The following is a 22,976-nucleotide window of genomic DNA, read 5'->3' as shown; positions in this document are numbered from 1 at the left end:
TTAACCAGAAGGCCATGAAGAATGAGCCTGAAGAAGATATGAGTAATACTGACAAAATATATAATTGACAATGATTGGAATTCTGAATATATAAAGAATACTTACAAATCAATAGAAAGAAATCCAATTGAAATATGGACAAAGCTCAGGGAAAGGCAATTTTGAAAACACAAAGCCTGACTACAAAAAGACATTTTAAAAGATGTTTTGTTTTTGTAGTAATCAGGAAATGGAAATTAAAACATAATGAAGTACCATTTTAAATCCATCATACATAAAAGTCTGACAATACCAAGTGTAATGAAAATATGGAGCAATCAGAACACTCACACACTGTTGGTATAACATTCTAGAGAAAAAGTAGCAATATCCAATAAAAGTTTAAGCTACCAATCCCATTTTATCCAACAACTCTACTCTTTGTAATATTCCCTAGAAATGTCCCACATGTGTATATAAATATGTGTAAGAATATTTAGAGTATAAGTGTTTATATTTGAAAAAAATATAAATCACTTAAACATCTACCAATGAGAAATAACTCCCCCCCCCAGATTTGTCATATTCACAGAGTGAAATATTAAACTGCAATGAAAATGAACCACAGACACACATATCAAGGGTGAATCTACTAAACATAACATTGAGCAAAGAGAAGGAAAAGCAACTTGCAGAAAGATTACGCCTTACGATGCCAGTCGTAACAACTTTCAAAGCAGGCAACATAATAACCTATACTGCTTGGAAACTCATACATATGCAGTACAATATAAAAAGAGCATGAGATGTGGGAATGATCATTGCCACACTTTCAAGAAGAGTGCCTGACGAGGTAGGGCAAAGACCCTGAGAGTTTCCTCTTATGCTGGTAATATTTATTTCATTATCTCTTATGCTAGAGATATGAAAACCCATTATTAATACACTTATACATAGACTCTAAAATCTCACGTAAATGAAACTTCAGGAAACAGAAACAAACTCACAGACATAGAGAACAAACTTGTGGTTACCTATGAAGAGGGAGATGGGGGAGAGATGGATTGGAATTTTGGTATTAAAGGATGCAAAGTATTTTACGTAGATGGATAAAGAATCAAGCCCCATTGTATAGCACAGGAAACTATATTCAATATCTTGTAATACACCTTAATGGAAAAGTATATGAAAAAGAATGTATATACATGTATAACTGAGTCACTATGCTGTACAGCAGAAACTAATGCAACACTGTAAATCAACTACACTTCAATAAAATTAAAATATAATAATATTCTTTGTATATTTTCAAACATTCAAAACACTTCAAATCAGATAATAAAAATAAAACAGAGCTCACTTAGATAGCAATAAAGAGAATGGGTCAGAGGAGGGGGACAGGAAGTGGTAAGATAAATTTTAATTTGCAGAGATTCCTGCTTACTAAAGAATTACACACAAACCCTGCACTTTCCAAGGAGGATTCAACAAGGGCCTGACTTTTCCTGGACTTTAATCTAAAAATTAACATTGTAAGAATCTTATATCCAAAAATATCCACAAATGGGTAAATTTAGCAAAAGAGACACAACTTCAAGAAGGAAAAACAGAAAACTCCATTCCAATTCAAAAGTAATACCAAGTTCCCTATGGGGGGGACACTAATTTAACCTTTCAACCCCTTCCTCTATATTTATTATGTGGTGATAATAACATGGAGGATGTTGTGAGGATTAATAAATTCATTTTTTAAGCTTTGTAGATAAAAATGTGCTCCATAAGTACTTTATTTTAAGAACTATGAAATGGTTTGTTTATTCCAATGTCCCATTCAGCCATTCCTTAAACCTTATCTCCCAGTTCTGGGTTTTGAGATGAATATGAGGCCTTTTAAATGATTGCTAGTAACCTTTGAGGATTATGCATTTTAAGCACTGGTTCACAATGAATATGTGACCAGATATATGTCACATAGGAGAAAGTCAAAAATATAATCCCTAAAAGGTTAATGACACAAATTGTATTTAGAGTTTCAATTTGCTGCAATAATTCTGAACACTTTAGAATAAGTGACTTTGGCCTTAGCACCCAATGTCTGCCAATACAAAGATATCTTAATTTGGAGGTCTTTTTGGAGGTCTATTAGAAATAAGTTAGGGTTTTTGCTGGAAGGCAGCAAATCATGTCATAAAGTTCAATGGAAATATATATGCCATGCTCTTCATAGAGATAATTAAAGAAGTTTCTTTGAGTAGTTTTCCTAGACTCAGTCAATGGTTTACACTAATTCATCCTCACTTCCTGCCTACCCTCCTATTGGAAAAAGAGCACAACATTGGAAAAAGGGTGGCCTGCTTTCAATAAAATTAAATTTTGCTTTGAACCAACAATTCTGGCCATATTATGGTAACTCTAAATGTATTCATTCATCCCACAATTCTGTACCAGACTTTTAGTAGCCATATTAAAATCAGTGGATAGGGTACCAACTGAATATTCTAAGCACTTACTATGTATTTTCTCATTTAACCCTTATAACAATCCCTAGGAATGATCATTGTGCAGGTTTCAGAGGTGAGGAAACTGAGCCAAAGAGAAATTGAGGGATTTCCCAGGACTACCAGGGTGTCACTCCTAGTATTTGGCAAAACTGAGTTTTGAACATATTTCTTAGCTCTGATGCTAAAATGACACTAACAAGTGAAAAATCTACATTGTAATGACTTCTCCAAAGAAAAGGTACATGATCTTAAGACTGTCTATAAATGAAATTTAACCCAACTAGGGTAAGAGACACTTGTGCTGAAATCTGAAAGATGAGGAAGAGTTTATTAGAGAGAGACAAGCAAACCAGGGAGTAAGAGCAAGGCCAAGGTCCTGTGGCAGAAAGGAACCATGGAAGGCAGACAGGATGAAATGACACCATTGGTGAAGTGCTGAGACACTGAGAAGAGATTAGAGCGGTCAGAGGGGCCAGACCACACAGAGCATTTGTATCATATTAAGTTGTCTTTTTGTTGTTGTTATTTTTTTAAGTTATTTTGCCAATACAATTTTTTTTCTACTGTACAGCATGGTGACCCAGTTACACATACATGTACACATCTTTTTTCTCATATTATCATGCTCCATCATAAGTGACTAGACATAGTTCCCAGGGCTACACAGCAGGATCTCATTGCTAATCTATTCCAAAGGCAATCGTTCACATCTATTAACCCCAAGCTCCCAAACCACCCCACTCCCTCCCCTTCCACCTTGGCAACCACAAGTCTATTCTCCAAGTCCATCCATGATTTTCTTTTCTGTGGAAAGTTTCAGTTGTGCCTTGTATTAGATTCCAGATATAAGTAATACTGTATGGTATTTGTCTTTCACTTTATGACTTACTTCACTCAGTATGAGAGTCTCTAGTTCCATCCATGTTGCTGCAAATGACATTATTTTGTTCTTTTTTATGGCTGAGTAGTATTCCATTGTGTATATATACCACATCTTCCTAATCCAATCATCTGTCAATGGGCAAGTTTTATCTTTACGTTAAGAGTAATGGATGGATGCAGTTCCCTGACAGCTCAGCAAGTTATGGATCCAGTATTTGCACTGCTGTGGCTCAGGTCACTGCTGTGGTACAGGTTCAATCCCTGACCCAAGGACTTCCACATGCCACAGGCAAGGCAAAAAAAAAAAAAAAATGTTTTAAAATAGTAATGGAGGAGTTTCTGTTGTGGCACTGTGGTTAACGAATCTGACTAGGAACCATGAGGTTGCAGGTTCAATTCCTGGCCTTGCTCAGTGGGTTAAGGATCCGGCATTGCCTTGAGCTGTGGTGTAGGTCACATATGCAGCTCAGATCCCGCATTGCTGTGGCTCTGGCATGGGCCAGCGGCTATGGCTCCAATTAGACCCCTAGCCTAGGAACCTCCACATGCTACAGGAGTGGCCCTAGAAAAGGCAAAAAGACAAAAAAAAAAAAAAAGTAAAGGATAAAGAAGATGTGGTAATACACGTGATGGTATATTACTCAGCCATAAAAAAGAACGGAATAATGCTATTTGCAGCAACATGGATGGACTTAGAGTTTATCATATTAACTGAAATTAGAGAAAGACAAATACATGGAATCTAAAAAAAAGGATACAAATGAACTTATCTGCAGAATAGAGACAAACTCACAGACTTTGAAAACAAACTTATGGTTACCAAAGGGGACGGGTGAGGGGTGGGGAGGGATTAACTAGGGGTTTGAAATTGGCAGATGCACAGTGAGTTATATGGAATGACTGGCCAATGGGGATCTGCTATATAGCAGAGGGAATTCTATTCAGTATTCAGTAATGGTCTATATGGGGAAAAAAATCTGAAAAAGAATGGATGTGTATATATGTATAACTGAATCATGTTATACAGCAGAAATTATTACAACATTGTAAATCAACTATAGTTCAATAAAACTTTAAAAATGAAAAAAGAAAAAGATCAATGGATGAAGTAGCACTGAAGGCGCTTCATGATCATGAGAAGGAGCAAGAGGCTGACATAAGGAAATTCACCTTTTGAGGTGGTCACTCTAGACTCTAAAACAAATTGAAAACAGTCAAGAAGAGATGTCTGAGGCTATTAGATTAGTTTGGGCAAGAGATACTGGTGATGACCTAACAAAGGAGCTGGGGATGGGGATGGGGAGGAGAGGGTATAGTCAAAAGCTATTTAGGAGATGAAAATCAACAGAGATTGGATAAAGGGACATGCGGGGGAGATTAAGGACACACACCTCATAGGTTTCATTCATGCACAGCTTGAATGTTATATAATGTACACTAACTGCAGGCTGATGGTTCCATGACTTTCAAAGTCAAAGGAGTGCCTCAGGAAAGTCAGCCCCCAGAGTCATGTTTGTGGTTTCCCCATATATCACAACATAAAACATAGCAAACTTACTACAGAAGGTTAGGGGTTGCAAAACATCCCCCAAGGGCACCTAAGGGCTTTGACTGAGGACTTCAATCATTCATTAAAAAATCAAATAGCTGGTTTTAGAAACAGATTTTTTCATGAATGGGCTAATCTCCTGGTTTTGCTCCAGGCATCATATCAAACACTCTCAGCAGAAGTATTTCTGAGTTTCCATTTACAGCTCTAAAGTAAAGAGCCAACAAGATCTGGGTCCACTCCATGCCACCACATGGAGCTGCATGGGATTTCATATACCCAGTTCCTTTCTTCCACTGCTGTCCAGGGCTGTCTTCTGGGCACCTCCCCTCAAAACCCCAGCCCTCCACCCAGTGGAAAGAACATTCTTGAATGTCATACACAGAGAGGAGCCCAGAATATGCTGTATACATAAGAAATCTCTTGTTGTCATCAAACAACTAAGCCAGTATCATTCTCCAGGCACAAAGATCTACAATCCAAGCACAATTCTCTAGTCTTATGACCAGTCCAGAAAATTTCTCTAGCTTCTGTTTAGTTTTTAGTTGGCCCCCATTTCTTCATCTGCACAATGGGTATAATAACTGTCACCCAATGAGAAATGAAGGAATGAATGACATACTGCACAAACACAGTATGTTCACTACTATAATTATACCCTACCTGGGGATACTCAGATAAGAAGGTTAAAAACAATGAGATCAGAGAAAAGATGGCCCTTAGTTATAGAAGCTTCACGTTCTAGTGAAAGAGACAGGGAAAAGGTGAAGGCTTGTAAGGAGGAAGATCAGTTAAGACACCTTGTCATGTCCCTGACCCTCTCCTCCCTTGCTCTTCCTACTACTTTCACTGTTCCAGGCCCAGGGTCCCCAGGGAGACCCACCATAAATATACAGAAGGAAATTTGAAGAACACTGATCTGGTAGAAAAAAATACTAAAGGATGCATCCAGGGACCTCTGCCTAAGAACATGATAAAACCAATCACTAAATATGGCTGTCTCAAGCCTCCATTCCACAAATAACAGGGTCACGAGCTCACCTATGCACAAGAGCAATTTGCATGTAGGAGAGGTTAAGGTGAGATGTGAAGTGAACAAGAAATGAAAAATAAAAGCAATTAACACAGGGGATAGGAAGCACCTACTACGTCCTCAGCAATGCGTTGAACCCAGAGTTGAAGGCAGAGTGAGCTACAGCAAGGTCCCAGCATGGGGACAAGGAAGAATGGATCTTCTTTGAGTGGAACAAAGAATACCAGCTTTAACGTTTAAATAGTACAAGGCAAATAAAATAAAAAATGACGTAGCAGAGATGATCATCTTGCAGGATTTTAGAGCAATGAGAGAATAAGGACCATGCCTTCTGATCTTTAAAAAGAACAGAGTGGGTCAAGAAAGACATTCCAATGGAAAGGAAAGGCTGTCCCAGGGGGCGAACAATCCAAGTGATGACACCAAGGTGGAAATGAGCAAGGCACATCGGAAGGAAATTGAAGCATCTGCTATGAATATGAAAACCTTACATAGAACGTTAAAGAACTATAATCTTTGAAAACGTCATTATACTTCCATTTCATTGCTCAAATTTCAAAGAAGGTATGACTCTGCAAATTGAGACCAAGAGAGGTTCATTTCCAAATTACAGCTACATAGCACAGCAAGGACAAAGGTCTAAAGCCCAGAGCTTCACTTTCTTGTTTCTAGATTCATATTGGATATTATGGTCTGAAGTCCATGATGGAAAATGAAAACCTCTCATCTCTTTTAACTCCTTTCATGAACCAAAGGAAAACAGTCTGGGGGTTCCAGAATGTAGACAACTGGAGTTCCACTGAAGATCTAATCTCTCCTACAGTTCCTGAGAGAATATTATTCTCCTAATGATCCTGCATGTTCAGATCATAGCTACTTTGCTGGTCACATCTTCTGACCTTTAGAAGAACACAGTTTAGAGTGCTGAAAGCTGCTCTGGCAGCACCTATTACATGTTTGTCCTGTGAGTCTTTAGTTTCTGGTGACATCACCAGATATGTGCATGTTGCTCCCTGTTAGTGTTGTGGTCAAACCTCTCCACTAAATGACAGTCTCACAAAATCCATGTTACTTCTTAGACTGAACATATGTATCAGCATTCCTCAGTATTTGAAGGGCTTACTTTCAAGGTGCTTTTTCAACAAATTTGAAAAGCAGTTGCTCAGATGACCAAGTGGGAAGTTGTAAAGTCAGAGAATGAAAGGAAATCAATCCATAATGATAAAATTCCACTTTAAATTGGTAATGATGCCATAGAAGCAGACAAAAATTGTCTTGGCTTGAGCTGGCAGATGTGCCCAGGTGGGAAGGTACCCAATCTCTGGACACACCTTGCAAACCAAATGAATCTACTGCCCTTACATCACTGCAGGTTTGTTTTATTTGAAAGCTCTACGGGTGAGCAGAGAGATCCGGAAAATACAAATGCATTTGCGTGAAAGGCGGCAGTGACCTATGCCTGAGGGCTTCGCACACGCAATCATTTAGGAGCCTCGTCTCCCAAGTGCCTTGAAATGGTTGGAAATTATGCAGGCTGGGCCATGTTGCAGCCTAATCAAAAAGAGACTTGTACATTTTTCCCCCTGAGGTCACATGTTAGGTCACCCAACACAAGGAACGATACGGCAAAGCCATCTAAAGTGTCCATTCAACCCATTTGTATATGGTCTATGATGGATGGACGAGGAGAGATTAAATGAGACCCCTTTCTCAGAGGCTAACATAAGTTGCAGATCCACTTACACATCAAGCCTTGAGTATAATGTTAACATATACACTGATACTGCATTTTTAGAGGGGGGGGGGACGGATTTCTAATAATATGCTACTGCATACACAATTTTTCTAAGTAAATAATTATTTTTAAAGCTAAGATTTAGGCAGCTTTACTATTCCACATTATGCTAATGTTTGACAATTACTAAGTGTGGGGATCAGCCAGTGGTTTTTTTTTTTTAAGTTTAATTTAAAGCAATTTGACATGGAAAGGTTATTACTTTAGTTGCCAATAAAAGCTGTACTTTTAACATAAGTGTACAGTAGGCCCTAGGGTATGTGACTATTATCTTTTCTGCAATTATGTAGTGTTCTACATAAATGTTAAAAAAAAACCTTAGAAATATCAAAAGTACTAACTTAGATACAATATGAAAGTTGAATAGAGAGAACAGAAACCCTGATGATTTTAGATACAACATGGGTTGAGGTTTCCTCCTAGAGGTTATATTGGGAACAGCACCAGCTGGCTGTGAATAAATTAATTCAAACTATATCTTAAAAACACACACTTAGCAACCAGAATATCGATTTTATGAACATTCTGTCTTGAGATGCAGTTGTTCAATTTCACAAGCTAAATGCCATTAACAGTAAGAGCAAGTCTCTGAACCAATTAACCTATTTTCTGGAGTTGCTGTGCCACCAAAATAAAAAAGAACATTTCTCAGATGGTATTTGCCATCCTAAGATTTCATATGTCCCCGAGAAAAGAAAATAATTTATTGCCAGTAATTGGGTAATCTAAACTTTTGTTCTCTCCCCTTGATATTTAGCTAAATAGGACTTGAACAAAACAAAATAATAATATTTTGTTCCTAAAAAAAAACAGAAGGCAGCCCTGCACCAGCTCACCTCCTTTCACCTTTTTGCATTTATCTCTGAGGTGTTCATATTTAACTAATGGGGGAAAGTCAAGGAAAAGAGGCAAGCAAAGAATTTAATCAATACTGCTGTCAATTTTTCATTATTATGGGATCCTCCCTTCCTATAATAGGAAATCACTCAAGACAAGTAAGGCCAGCAAAGACAGGGACACTCACCCAGCCATCTGCTTAATAGGAATATTTCATCCATCAAAGGAAGTCCAAGGGGGCCCCAAGAGAGATGGGGCTGATAAAAAGCCAAGCTGTACACTCTATCTACAAAGACTGACCCCTGGGGGCAAAAGTTGTATATGGGCAAGTATTTTTTAAACTCTGGGTAAATTATGACTATTATTATTATTATTATTATTATTATTATTATTATTATTATTACATTTCTTGAGAATATCCCTCTCTAAAAGCTCTAACGTGAACACCTTAAAAGCATTACCTTATTATCCCTCAAAACAACCCGGAGAGTAGGTCTAGTAGTTGGAAGCAGTTTCCACCTAAAACACACCAAGATTCCATGATTAGTTGTGGGGGTACTGGGAGTCCAACCCCAGCCTGTCTGCCTACAAATCTTCTGGCCTTAGGACAGGAAGGCAGTTAGCATCAAAGGCTTTCTGCCTTTGAAATCTAACTTCACAATTTCCAAGCTGAATAACCACAGCTAAACTACCCCTCTTGTGTGACTCAGTCTCCCTCTCCATCAATCAGGGATAAAAACTGTAGCTGTGCCATAAATTTGAGGATTGGATGAGCTGATGCAGAGTATGCACTTGGAACCTACCTTATAGTGGACATTCATTAACAAATGCTACTTTAGGATATGATTACTGCCTTTCAGCAATACCTATCAGCCTTCTTTAGTAAATATCTTCTATTCTTCTCTGGGCATTTTGAGAGACCCCCAAATAAATAAGTCTTCCAGAAACAAGGGTGGAATATAACTTAGCTACTGGTAGAATATGTTTCCAAAGAATCCTCAATAGCAAGCAGTTTGGGTAATTTTAGCTTCCCACGTTATTGCCCCAATTCAGAACAGGGGAGATGTATTTTTAATTTCAGCAACATTTCTTTTAACTCTTTCTTAGTGACCCCAAGGATTTACTCACTGTCTTGTTGAGTGAGGCAGGAACTCAGATCACATCAGAGGGATAACAGTGAAAATAAGTCACTTGCTAATGAAGGTGTCTAGTTACCTGCCCAACATTCATTTCCCAGGTCACCATTATCAAGAGTAATTTCATCTGGGATCCAAAAGGATGACTTGTATTTCCTTATCATCTCTACTTCATTCTATAGAGAGAACCATCTGCCAGGGAGATGTCTGCAGATTTGTGAATACAAGGGACCACTTTAAGACCATAGAATTGTTTGCTATCTATCCATGAACATCCCTTTTGAGATTCACAACAAAACTATTACAGAGGTATCATTACACACAGCTGCAAAAAAAAAAAAAAAAAAAAAAAAAAAAAAGAAGAAGAAACCAAGGATCAGTAATTTAGCCCCAATGGCCCTCTGGTACCACCTGCAGTTGTTGTCTTACCTGGTCCACACAGTGTCCCAAATTTATTAGAGAAGAGCCTAGCCAATGTATACATGAGACTTCTGATCTTAACTATAAGCCTTGCTTTCCAACTGTGGTTACTATTCCACTTCCGTGATGGCTGCATCAGGGTGACCATGGGTTATATTTGCCTTCCTCCTCCTTCTTGTAATACCCCAATTTTCCTTTGAAATTACCCATTTTCCATTCTCAGTTCATGTGACTTTGTAGGACTAAACCATTCCTAACTCCAAGATTAGGTGGGGGCACCAGGTTTGTTCAGTCAAAGCACATAGATCCTGGCTGAAGAGACTGGTTCAGGAACCAGCATGCAACCCAAGTCTGACCGTTGTTCTATGTCCATTGGCAGCATTGGCAAAGAAAGGGTGTCTTTATCCTAGAGTTGCTCCAATTGTACACTACATGTCCACAGCATTTGGAGATCTCATGTAAAGAGAATCTACCTGCAAATAAAGCCGTCAAAAAGGAAAACAGATCCAAAATAGGAAGAAAGCCAATTTTTCCATCAACATTTAAGTCCCTGGAGTCAGCCATGCCTAGTGCGATGCTATCCCCTAGTTTTCAGCTATATAAGCCAATAAAACCTCATTTTAATTTACTCCAAAATGGCATGTGTTTCTTGGCCTTCTCATTCATACATTCATCCCCACACACCTGCATCTACAAGCAGGCTGCCCTCCTCCTGAGTTGTGACCTGCCTTAGTGTGTTCTAAGGCAGATAGTGAGGGTTTGCAGAATGGACCTGCCCTTGGTTCTCATCTGATCACTCCTGGTATATTTCTCTAAAGGAGTGTGGATTATAAATAACAAAGAGGATGTATTGCCCAGCCCAGTTCATTTCTTAAATGGGAAAGCCATCTTTCTCTCCTCTGCTGACTGGGTGGGGAAATAATGCAGGTGTCATCTCTGCTAATGAGAATATGCTTGGCTGCCCCACTTGGATGTCAGTAGGCTCCATGTGGAAGGGTGCCTAGTTCACGAGACTATTGAGGCAATAGAGTTGCTTCATTTCAAATTTAGGGTCTATTTTATGCCTATATGTACATACAAAGAAAACAGTTTGAAGCTGGAATCCCTAAGATGGAAGGAATACGATTCCAAATTGCATGGTACTGGCTGCTTCTCCTATAACTTCATTTGCATCTGTTAGGAAACTTTCAAGGATCATTTTCCACTGAAGTGAATAATGTTTACTGATAGAAAGGGCTGGGAATTGGTTGCCCTGGAAGATAATTTATGGTCCAAAGCTAGGAAGCCAAGGTCAGAGGCTGGGAAGTAGGACTTAGCCAACTTGGTTAAAATAGGATAGAAGCCTATTACCAGTGGTCTCTGGGACATTTCTGAGAAACATAGAATGGCAGACATTCAGGCAAGAGGAGAACTTCTGTGTAACAAATCTTAAAAGTCCTCTAGAAGAAAGGCAAGGCCTATTAAAGGCCTGAAAGTCAAAGATGGAACCTTTCAAGCTCAGAGAAAGCAGCTGTATGTTGTATCAACTTCTCAGATAATCATGAGCTTGAATCTGGTCTGACCCATGAGCTCCACCAACTTGAGCAAGTTAACTTACCTTTTCTAAGCCTCAGTTTTTCCCCTTAGCAAATGGGACTCGAGGACTTGTGAGATTGTCCTGAGCATGAAAAGAATGAGCCCCTGCATGTGTGAAACACTGAGGACACTGCTTTGCAGGTGGGATGTGCTCAATAAACTTGAATTCTGTTATCAGAACTAATCACAATCACCACAAGAACCAAAGATGCAGAAGGACCACCTCAAACAAAGACATGTGAAAGAATCCAAGAACTATATAGCCCAGGACTTTAGGTGTGAATTGACCCAATTATATGAAGCTCTTTGCAGAGAAGACAGAAAAATCTCACCAGAACTGGCAGAACATCCAACCCAAACATAGTATGGGCTGAGCTTCATGTCTAACATCCCACCCAGACAGGGATGAATATGGCTGAAGAAACCAGGGCAGGGTGCCCAGGGAGCTTTACCAGTCAAGCCAATAGGTAGCAAGACTTCAACTATGTTCAGATAAGATTCTGGCAGGAGAAGGTCAGTTCCCTATCTTTGTACTTATTTTCTTTTACTTTAGTTTCTAAGTAAGATCTTTTTCAAAACACTCACATTTGCTTTGGTTCGAATTGGGAGAAAGAATGTTCACACTTGAGGTATCAGATAAAGAGAGGGGGCAACTTAGAGGACAGCCATGAACCACAAAATAGAGTTGTTATGTGCAACTGTAACATCTGGAGATGTGAGAGAGAGAGAAGGAGGGCCATGGTCCCTGAGCCAATCTCCTGAGGGGACTTTCTTTGTCAGTAGTAGAGTTTGCTTTCTCCGTGATTTTCTTAGTGATAAAAGACTGACCTTTTGTTGAAATGACCAGCCACGTCACATAAGAATTTCTTGGAAGGTTTGTGGAAATAACACAGCTGCCATTAAAAAAAAACCCTTACTTGAAAGGCAATGCTTTTTAAGAATCCTAGAGTCAACTCTTAGACATTCTTAAGCAAACCAGAGCTTTTAATGCTGTTTTCTTCCTTAAAGTCTAAACAAAAGCCCAGAAGCCATAGACTATGTTTGTAGTTTTACAAGGTGATTGGCTTAAGACTTCTGGAAAGGACTATCCCCTTCCAATATAACAGAACTTATCCAATTGCTAGACCTCTCATATTAGTCCCTGCCTTATTTGGGGGAACTAGACCATAAAACTGATGGCAACTGCACAGAACTTTGAAGGTTGTTGATATTACATAAATCTTAAGGCTTAAATTGGACCTATTAAAAATGGTTGTGATATGATGCTTGTTAAACTATTAACAATTATCACTTCACTCTTCAAAATTAGGAAAAAAACACACAATTCACTTAAAAAATTTTGGAGAGGTTAGAATTGGGTAAAGGGATGAGTGATCTCGTTAAGCACATCAGCAAGAGGTTTACAGGAGTGAAGTGAATGTTAACTCTGTAAGAGAGAATTCAATCAAGTTAGGAAACTGGAGTTCCCATCGTGGCACAGTAGTTAACGAATCTGACTAGGAACCATGAGGTTGCAGGTTCAATCCCTGGCCTTGCTCAGGGGTTTGAGGATCCGGCATTGCCGTGAGCTGTGGTGTAGGTTGCAGACACGACTCGGATCCTGCATTGCTGTGGCTCTGGCGTAGGCCAGCGGCTACAGCTCCGATTGGACCCCTAGCCTGGGAACCTCCATATGCCACAGGAGCGGCCCTAGAAAAGGCAAAAAGACAGAAAAAAAAAGTTAGGAAACATCTAAATCAAGTTAGCACCACTGACCATCCTAAAATGGAGAGAATGCTGCCAAAATAGGATGCCTTGAAACTTAAAAATGCTCAAGCCTCATTGAACTGTTTCCTTTATCTTTGTCTCATGTCCTCAGTGGCCATAAAATATATTAGTTATCCATCAAGTCATGAAGAATATGATTAAAAAGGAGGAACCCAAGGAAAAGTCCTGTATGGCTTTTTAAGAAGTCAGCCCTTACCAACAAGAAGGTCCTTAAGCAGATAAACTGTTAGCTGTTCCTTGCTATCAAAACATTTTTGAATTTGGAAGTTTAGTGAAATAATGGTCATTTTGAATATAAGTAATTTGAGACCAGCACAGAGTAGAAGATGTTATCCACTCCATGGTTTCATTTGATAAGTAGGCGAAGCCATTCCACCTTTAAAATTGACCTGTTGACCTCTTTTAAAAAAAATATATATATATGGTAACTAACCCTCTTCCCTACCCCCTGACTCCTCCACAAATATCACCCACCTCTACTCCCCACCCATTCTTCAGGTAAGACATTTTCAAGAATGTATTATTAGAATACACACATTTTGTCCAGGATGGGGATTAATTTAAAACCCATTGCTACAGATTCATTAATGTATCAGTTTAATTTGTTCATTAACTCTACTATAGTTCAATTTCTATCTGCAAATTAGGGAATAATAATGGCACTTATCTCATAGAATTGTTTGCAAATTAAATAATTCATGCAATATGTCTGGAACTCAGGAAAAGCTCAACAGATGTTGGTTCATTTTGTATTTGTTACTACTGTTTATAAATGGTAAGCTGAGAGTCTCAAGGTTATGATTATAGAACTGAAAAATAAAGAAGTAACAGGGAAGGAAAATTGTGTCTGTAGGAAGGTGCCTAGTTAAGCAACATAGCACAGGGGATGGGGACCAGAAGAAGGGTGGACAGGCATGAAGGCATGGGTTCTTGTCCCCTTTTCTGTTACTCTACTCCTGAACAAACATATCTTTTCCAATCCCAATATATCCTCTGAGAAATTGGTAGGAAAATAATCTCTTCAAATTTCATTAAATGGTTCACAGGCCATTTTTTTTTTCCCCTTCTAAGTAGAACCAGGCTGTATGATTTAAACGCTTCTAATGAAAGATTTTCTCAGCTCTGTTAATTAGTGTCAATTGCAATGGTGGTTTCTGTTTCAAATCCATTCTTGTTCACCACTTTACCCTTACATGATGCTACAAAAGGCTGCAGCAGGCAAGAGGTAACCCCTAATGAATAATCTCCAGGCAAAATGGTGTGGATGAATTCCTAATGGCCCCAGTGAGGTCTGTTTATTAATCTCACATGGAAGACAAAGACCAAACACGTGAGAAATAGGCATGTAATGAATAACCTGATGCAAAATTGTCCAAGTAGAAGGCTGTGATGGGGAATAGAAATGCATTGAGGAATTCCTGCTGTGGCTCCATGGGTTACGAACCCAACTAGTATTCAGGAGGATGAGGGTTCAATCCCTGGCCTCGCTCAGTGGGTTAAGGATCCAGCACTGCCATGAAATATGGCTGTGGCATAGGCAGGCAGCTGCAGCTCCAATTTGACTCCTAGCCAGAGAACTTCCATATGCTATAAGTGCAGTCCTAAAAAAGTAAAAGAAAAAAAGAAATGTGTTGAAAGTTCATGTGCTGGACTATCTCAGAGCATATACCAAGGTCTGTGGCTGGGATTCTAGTTATGCCTGGATAACTGAGACAGCTAATGGTAGGAAAGATATCTATGTAAACAACACTCATCTTCACTCATTCCTTCATTCAGCCTATATTTGTAGAGCCCCTGCTTGGGTGCAACTCACAGTTTTACTGGAAAAACAGACATCAAAATGAACCATACAAGAAAAATGGGGAGTTCCTGTTGTGGCACAATGGAAAAGAATCTGACTAGTATCCATGAGAATGTGGGTTCGATCCCTGGCTTTGCTTAGTGGGTCAAATATCCAGCATTGCCGTGAGCTGTGGTGTAGGTCGCAGACACAGCTCAGATCCTGTGTTGCTGTGGCTGTGGCATTGGCTGGCAGCTATAGCTCCAATTCAACCCCTAGACTGGGAACTTCCATATGCCATACCTGCGGCCCTAAAAACAAAACAAAATGAAAGAAAGAAAAATGGACAGATGGATGGATGAATATGGATGGATGGATGATAGGCAGGCAGGTAGGTAAGTAGGTATTTAGTTAATGGTTCCAGGGGATAAATTCAAAGTAAGATGACAGTTCACTATAAAGGGGCTGATTTATTCAGGGAAAGGAGGCTATGTTCTAAAACAACACATAGAACTAAAACCTGAAGGGTAAGTATCAGTTATCCAGGGAAAGGTTTGGGGCATGGGGGCAGGGGGAGGCAGCAAGAAGAATACAAGTCTCCATCACAGTAAGGCAAATCCCTTTCTCCATCCCCTCAGCAAGAATCAGCCAGAAACCCAGCAGTTGCAGGAGGACAGCTTATAGTCCAAGGTCTTGCTCTCATCTTTGGAGGTGGGTCAAGTTAAGATCTGATGACTGAAAGGTGGGGTAAGACAACTTCAGCCCTCCTCTCTGATGCCAGAAGTCCTGGCTGTAGGAGATGTAAAATCTTTGGAGAGAACAACTTTCTAGAATTCTCATTTTAGCTTAAACAAGAAGATAAATGACCTGGAACCCTTGCTGTAAAGACAGGGAGCTGACATGTAAACTTTAAGCTTCAGGGTAATGACATCCTTTCAAGAGTATTTATGTTACAGTCACATGTGACTTTGGAATGAAAACCAAATGGCAAACAATAAAAGTCTTTCAAGACAACCAATGCTAGCAAATAATTATAATCCTGAGCTCTTTCGTAAAAGCAAATGCCCCTCTAATAAGTCATGGGTCCCTGAGTGGTTCCATAGGTCAACAGAGGTCTTCAGAGTCCTAGACTTGCCAAGGGCCAAGGGGATGGTAATGAAGATTATTTCAGCTTCCTTAGCTGGATACACTCAGCCAGCTGCTTTACAAATCAAGAGTTAGTAACTAAATACACAGACCCTAGAGCCAGACTGTCTGGAGTTGAATTTTAGCTCCAACACTTGACAGCCAATGTGGTCTTGAGCAAATGACCTAACCTTTTCACCTCAGTTTCTGCACCAGAGAAATGGAGACAGAAATTGCACCTACCTCTTAAGGGATGTGAGGAAGATTAAATGATATATATCAAAATCAATACATGGAGATGCTGGAGCAGAGCATGCCATTAGGAGGATGATTGCTAATCCTATGCACACCTGAGAAAGAGTCTGATTTAACAAATTAGCTTCAGAGAGAAGAAGCTGCCCAAGGACATACAGCTAAGTAAGGGACAGAAGTAGGGTTCAAACTTAGGTTTGTACTGCTTCCCATCTTTTTCACCGACTGTACTATGTTCCCTGTAAGCACTGGCAGGCGAGTGTGTATGAAGACAAGAAAAGGACCAGAAATCAAGGTGGCACCACACCATTTTCTTTAGATGACAGGTTGAGAATTTTCCAGCAACTGATTCTTTGCCAAATAACCTTTCCCATCAATTTGTAGCCCAGGTCCTATCTAACTTCAAATTCAGGAAACACAGCAAACTTCCAAGTGCTCAAGTCTCAGTGGACTGTTTCCTCTACATTTGTCTCATGTCCTGAGTGGGAATAAAATATCTTGTTATCAATCAAGGCATTAAGAAAATAATCAAAATACCCAAGAAATAGTCCCATATAGCTTTTTATGAAGCCAGTTCTTTACCAACAAGAAGGTCCTTAAGCAGGTAAACTATCAGCTATTCTTTGCTATCAGAACATTTTTTTGAATTAGCAAGTTTAATGGAAGCATAGTTATTCATTCTGAATTCAAATAATTTCAGACCAGCACATAGTTGAAAGCAGTACTCGCTCCATGGTTTGATGTGAGAAGCATGTGAAGCCACCTTCAAAGTATGACCTCTTGACCTATTTATCCTGTTACCTGCTTCAATGTTATTTTGTCAGAGGTACTCCCTAACCATTGTCCTTTCCCCCTGGACTAGGTTAGCTCCTTCTCTTGGATGCTCTCTTAAAGACACTGGTGGACTTTTTTTTTTTTTTTTTTAACTACCAGTAATCACAACTATATTGAAGTATTTGTGGTATAATTATTTGTTTAGACTCCTTTTCTTCCAAGACGATAAAAGTTTCATGAGAACAGGAACCAGGCCCATCTCATTCACCTAGCTAGCCTTAGATTCAATGTTTGACATATAACAGGAACTCAATAAATATGTGACAAATAGGTGGACTTCTGGTCCAAGAAAAAATGTATTTAGGGGCCATGGGTATCAAAGTGAATAGGTACTGGGGCACAATATCCTGGAAATAGCAGGAGAAGCAAAAAACAACATAAAGCCAAAAGATAACGCACAAATTTTTTCCAATGTCAAAATAAGGTCACAGGAAGTATTTACTAAACATGACTTCACTGTGAGGCACAGAGGAATCAGGATGTTTGTATTTTGCTAAGGAATATTTATTCTAATACTGTTCTATAAATACCAAAGCAGTCAACCAATAGATTGAAGCTGTCTGCCCAGAGAGTTAAACCTCAGTTATCTGGAAAGAATACAAGTATCCACATGTTTCGACTTTGGAGTTTTGAATTCTAATTTAATTCTCAGCACATCTATACCAATGGGTTTTAGGGACTGTTAAATCTCTAGCAGAGGCTCATGATATTAACAGATAGAAGCAACATTGTTCTCATTCAAGTCAGAGGGGATCTCCTAATATACACCTGTCTCGTCCACTCCACTTCCTGCCAGTGGCATGACTATGCAGCCTCTGAGCCAGAGGCTCAGTTTGAAAACACAGCCAACACTAGCCTGATTTGACTGACACCTTCAACACTGGTTACATGTTCCTGTGCTGAAATTACAGTCCAACAGGGCTCTCACAGCATTACCCAATTCACAGCAAAGCAACTGAGGTAGACCCATCTCTGAGTCAATCCATAAAGCTATATGAGTGTCACATTAATCAATTTAGCTATAACCTCTACCTTAAAATTATTTTTCTCACAATTTTAATATATCCAGAGTAAACTGTGGTTCAGTGCACTTAATAAAGAAAGTAAAATCTACTTTCAATGTTAGATAAAGCATGAATCTATTTTTTGCATAAGAACTAGTTGCACATAAAAGCAAACAAACAAAAAAACACAAAAAACAAACCCATGTGGAGTTCCCGTCGTGGTGCAGTGGAAACAATCTGACCAGGAACCATGAGGCTTCAGGGTCAATCCCTGGCCTCGCTCAGTGGGTTAAGGATCCAGTGTTTCCATGAGCTGTGATGTAGGTCGCAGACGCAGCTCGGATCTGGCATTGCTGTGGCTCTGGTGTAGGCCGGCAACAATAGCTCCAGTTAGACCCCTAGCCTGGGAACCTCTATATGCCATGATGCGGCCCTAAAAAGACAAGAGATAAAAGACAAAAGACAAAAAAAAAAAAAAAAAAAACCATGAATGTACATTTGTAGAAAAGTCCAAGGTTTATCCAGCTCAAATAAGAAAAGCTCCTGGCCTCATGGACAAAAGACTGGTAAATTTTTTTCAATGACTTCATTCATTTCACTCACTCTAATAATATTTCTATTTTTATTGAAGTATAATCGACTTACAATATTATATTAGTTTCAGGTGTACAACATATTGGTTCAATATTTTTATACATTATGAAAGGATCGCAAGAATAAGTCTACTTACCATGTGTCACCATGCAAAGTTTTTATAGTATTATTGAGTATATTCCCTGTGCTGTACATTACATCCCAGTGACTTATTTATTTTATAACTGGAATTAAAAAATAATCCCCATCACCTATTTCACTCACTCACTCCCACCCCCAAAATATTTCTTGAGCCTATACTATGCCACTGCGGCCCGGGAAAGTCTAAACACCTCATTTGTTCTGTTAATCATGGAAACATATAGTCACTATGTGCTTGCCACGTGCCAAGAGCCTGCCTTCATGGAACTTAGAATCTTGCCAGTGCGAAGGGTTGTTTTGATTTAAATCAACTAGACAATTATAACCAGTGATGAGATTATGAATAAGTTAAACAGGATGCTGAGATAGGCCATGACAGTCTACTATTAAATATAGCTAAAATTGTTTTGGAGACCTCCCAAAACTATTGAAAGTATAAGAAACAACTTTCACAGGCAATGTAAACAAACTGTACTTATTTGAGCTGCAAATAAGCTGTAGGTGCTGGGTGATTCTTAATATTTCAGCACTTAGTAGGAAGGACAAGACATTTTTAAAGCTGTCCCTTTTATTTTAAACTGACAATCAGGATAACTTTTGCACATGATCAGGATAATTTCTGCACGATCACTATATTGGTTTCCTCAAGTCTGTCAGTTTATTTAAGTAAGTGGTCAGGTAGATAACAAGTTCTAAGACAGAGACACAATGAAAAGGCAATGAAAAATTCCTTAGGCAGAAAAAAACAATGGAGTCAGGGAAGTGGAGACTTGTGTAATTTAATTTAGAGTGAAGACACAGGATTCAAAATGCTCCAACTCGTAACAGATTTATAGTTAAAATTGTCCTTGGGGAGATAAGAGTGTCCTTTGGATAAGCAAAGAGGAGCAGAGGATGCATTTCAGATGGGGAGAAGAGTATATATAAAAGGACGAAAGTTGCTTAGTCTACCTTTCCATCTATGTGTTTGTCCATCCACCCATTATGGTTTCAGTCCTTATTTTACAGGCTTTCCACACCTCATCACACTTAGTTGTTAAAACATACAATAGGTAACAAACAATTCACTACTACCCTCATTCATTTTAGATAGGGTTTATTACAAGTAGAGCCTAAATTAGGAACGAAAGTACATGTGACTTACGGAAACAAGCAAGACCCTGACAGGGTGAGGAGAGTGAGGCATCCTAAAACACAATTTGAAGAGGCACTCCTTCTCAGGGTGGTGCCACTTGTGTGACCTTAACAGTGAATGTCTCCTGAAATTCTGCCCTCTAGAAACTTCACTCTCCTCATCCTAGTCTGGACGTTTGGACAAGCTCTTTAGAACAAACCTGCAATGACAGGAGTCAAGCAAGAGAGTGAAAGAGCAGGTGAAGAACATTGCCCTAGGAAAAGTCTAGCCATGGGTTGATTCGTGGCAGGAATGGAGCCTTTGTGGAACCAGAAAATGGTATACAGGATCTGGCCTGCTGTACCCCTATATCAACAGGTCATTGACTGCCCCTGAGGAGGACAAAAGTATAAACTATTAGCTGCAGCAGCTGGGGCCTAGGTGCAGTGGTGGTTAAAGGGAATCTGGATGGGTTACTAATGGTATCTAATACATCATCTTGAAAAAAAATCTAACACTCACTGAGGCAGCAAATCTTTAATTGCTGGTCTCTAGGGAAGCCCTGATGAGTAGCATTTGCCAACGATCCTAGTGTAAATATGCCCACCAAAGCTGATTTCAAGCTACCATCCTGATCTGTGAAAGTAGAGTTGGCAAGAGATGTGGCCAATCTCCAGTAGCAATACATGGGGGTTAAGGACCTTAGCAGTCAGAGGGAAACCAGAATTGGATCTTAGGTTGTCTAATACCATACATCCAGGCATATCCATGGAGCCATAGAGCATGTCAAGAGTCAAGCAGGAAATATATTTGGCTTTGCCGTCTCCATTGCAAAGAGTCCATTTTGCTATTGGCATATGAAAGCAGCCACAGACAATACATAAAAGGCTATGGCTTTGTTCCAATAAAACTTTATTTACAAAGGCAGGCAGTGGGCCATGTTGAACCCATGGGTTCTATTTTGCCAACATCAATTTTAAATGTTATTTAATATTTGGGGGTTTTGTTTTGGTTTTTTGTTTGTTTTTTGCTTTTTAGGGCCACACCTGCAGCATATGGAAGCTCCCAGGTTAGGGGTTGAATCAGAGCTGCAGCTGCCAGTCTATCCCATGGCCACAGCAATGCCAGATCTGAGCCACATCTTCGACCTACACCACAGCTCATGGCAACACTGATCCTTAACCAAAAGAGCAAGGCCAGGGATCAAACCCGCATCCTCATGGATACTAGTTGGGTTCATAACCCGCTGAGCCACAACAGGAACTCCCTTAATATTTGTATAATAAACTACATCTGCTATTTAATTGTCCAGCAGGGCCAACACTAAGGTGAGGGAGGAGAGGCACCTACAACACACAATTTGCCTCACCCTAGACCTGGCCCTGTTATCGAGTCACCTGAACCAGATTTCCAGGTGTATTGATCAGTGTTCAGTTGTTTAGATCTGAACCACTTTAGCAGAAAAGGATATAACACACGGAATTAAGAGCAAGCAAAATTGCTGGAAGGGCTAAAGAAGCAGGGCAGGCAAGGCGACCAGCCTACCAGGGGAGCATCTACATTCATCTCCCTCAAGAATCTGGGCCATTGAGTGGCTGCGCTTGGAAAGGCTGAGTTCAAAGACACAATGACAGAGGCACAGTTCAGCATCTGGGACACCACCACTGCCACTCGACCCCCAGGAAGCTAGTGAATAGCACTACAACACTGCTGCAAACAAATCCAATGTCTTCAGGCTCATGCCTGCCAGCAGCAGTAGCTGAAGTCATAGGAAAGGGCCATCCCCCACCTTGCTTCCATCTTCCAAATAACACCTGCATGCACCCGAGTGAACCTAATTTCCTTCCAGAACCCTACCTGCAAGAGAGAGACAGAGAATTGCCAATTTTAGCTACTCAAGTGATGACATAAGAAAGATGAGACAAATGGCAAGGGACAGTTGACTGCATTCACCATAGGAGGCACCCTAGGAAATGCCTTGCTTGATGAGAGCTTAAGGCTACCTATCCAACAGAGATGAGATTGGCCTGTGACCAACACAGTTCCAATTAGAAGTTCCTGCTGGTAAAGGAAACACCATTTTTGCCCCACCCCCCAGTACACACACACGCAAACACACACACCCCTAGAGTGTATGATGGGACAGGTGACAGGGATCAGAAGTTTCTAGCTGATAGAAGATGAAAGTGTAAGTTCAAGACAAGAACTGCATCAGGTGTAAAGAACTGGGTCAAGGAATACCCGGAGTGGAAGCACTTCAGAGAAGGAGGAGTGAAATTAGGAGCCCTATGGGACAAGAGAAGGCTGGCAGTTGCTAAGGGGTGAATGCAAAGGAAAAGCTTAGACAATGTCTTCCACAGGTCACTCATCTTAAGGGAACCATTGCTTTGTGACCACCATATCTATTACTAATGGAGGAAAAATACTAGCATCGTTCCCTGAGGTCGGAGATGTGTGCAATTAAGTAATCCTAAGTATGTTACAAATACAGAGTGCCCTACAGACAGCCATTCGTAATAATTTCCATGAAAAAAGAAAACATAAGTCAATAGAAATGGAGCTATTTCCTTTCAGAATGTTTTGTGTTATGACCTAAAATCTACACAAACATCTGGTACATATATGAGACTGTGAAGTAAAATAATGAAATACTCTCAA

Source organism: Sus scrofa, chromosome 13 (assembly GCF_000003025.6).
Source record: "Sus scrofa isolate TJ Tabasco breed Duroc chromosome 13, Sscrofa11.1, whole genome shotgun sequence".
Lineage (NCBI taxonomy): Eukaryota > Metazoa > Chordata > Mammalia > Artiodactyla > Suidae > Sus > Sus scrofa.
This window is presented reverse-complemented; position numbering follows the sequence as displayed.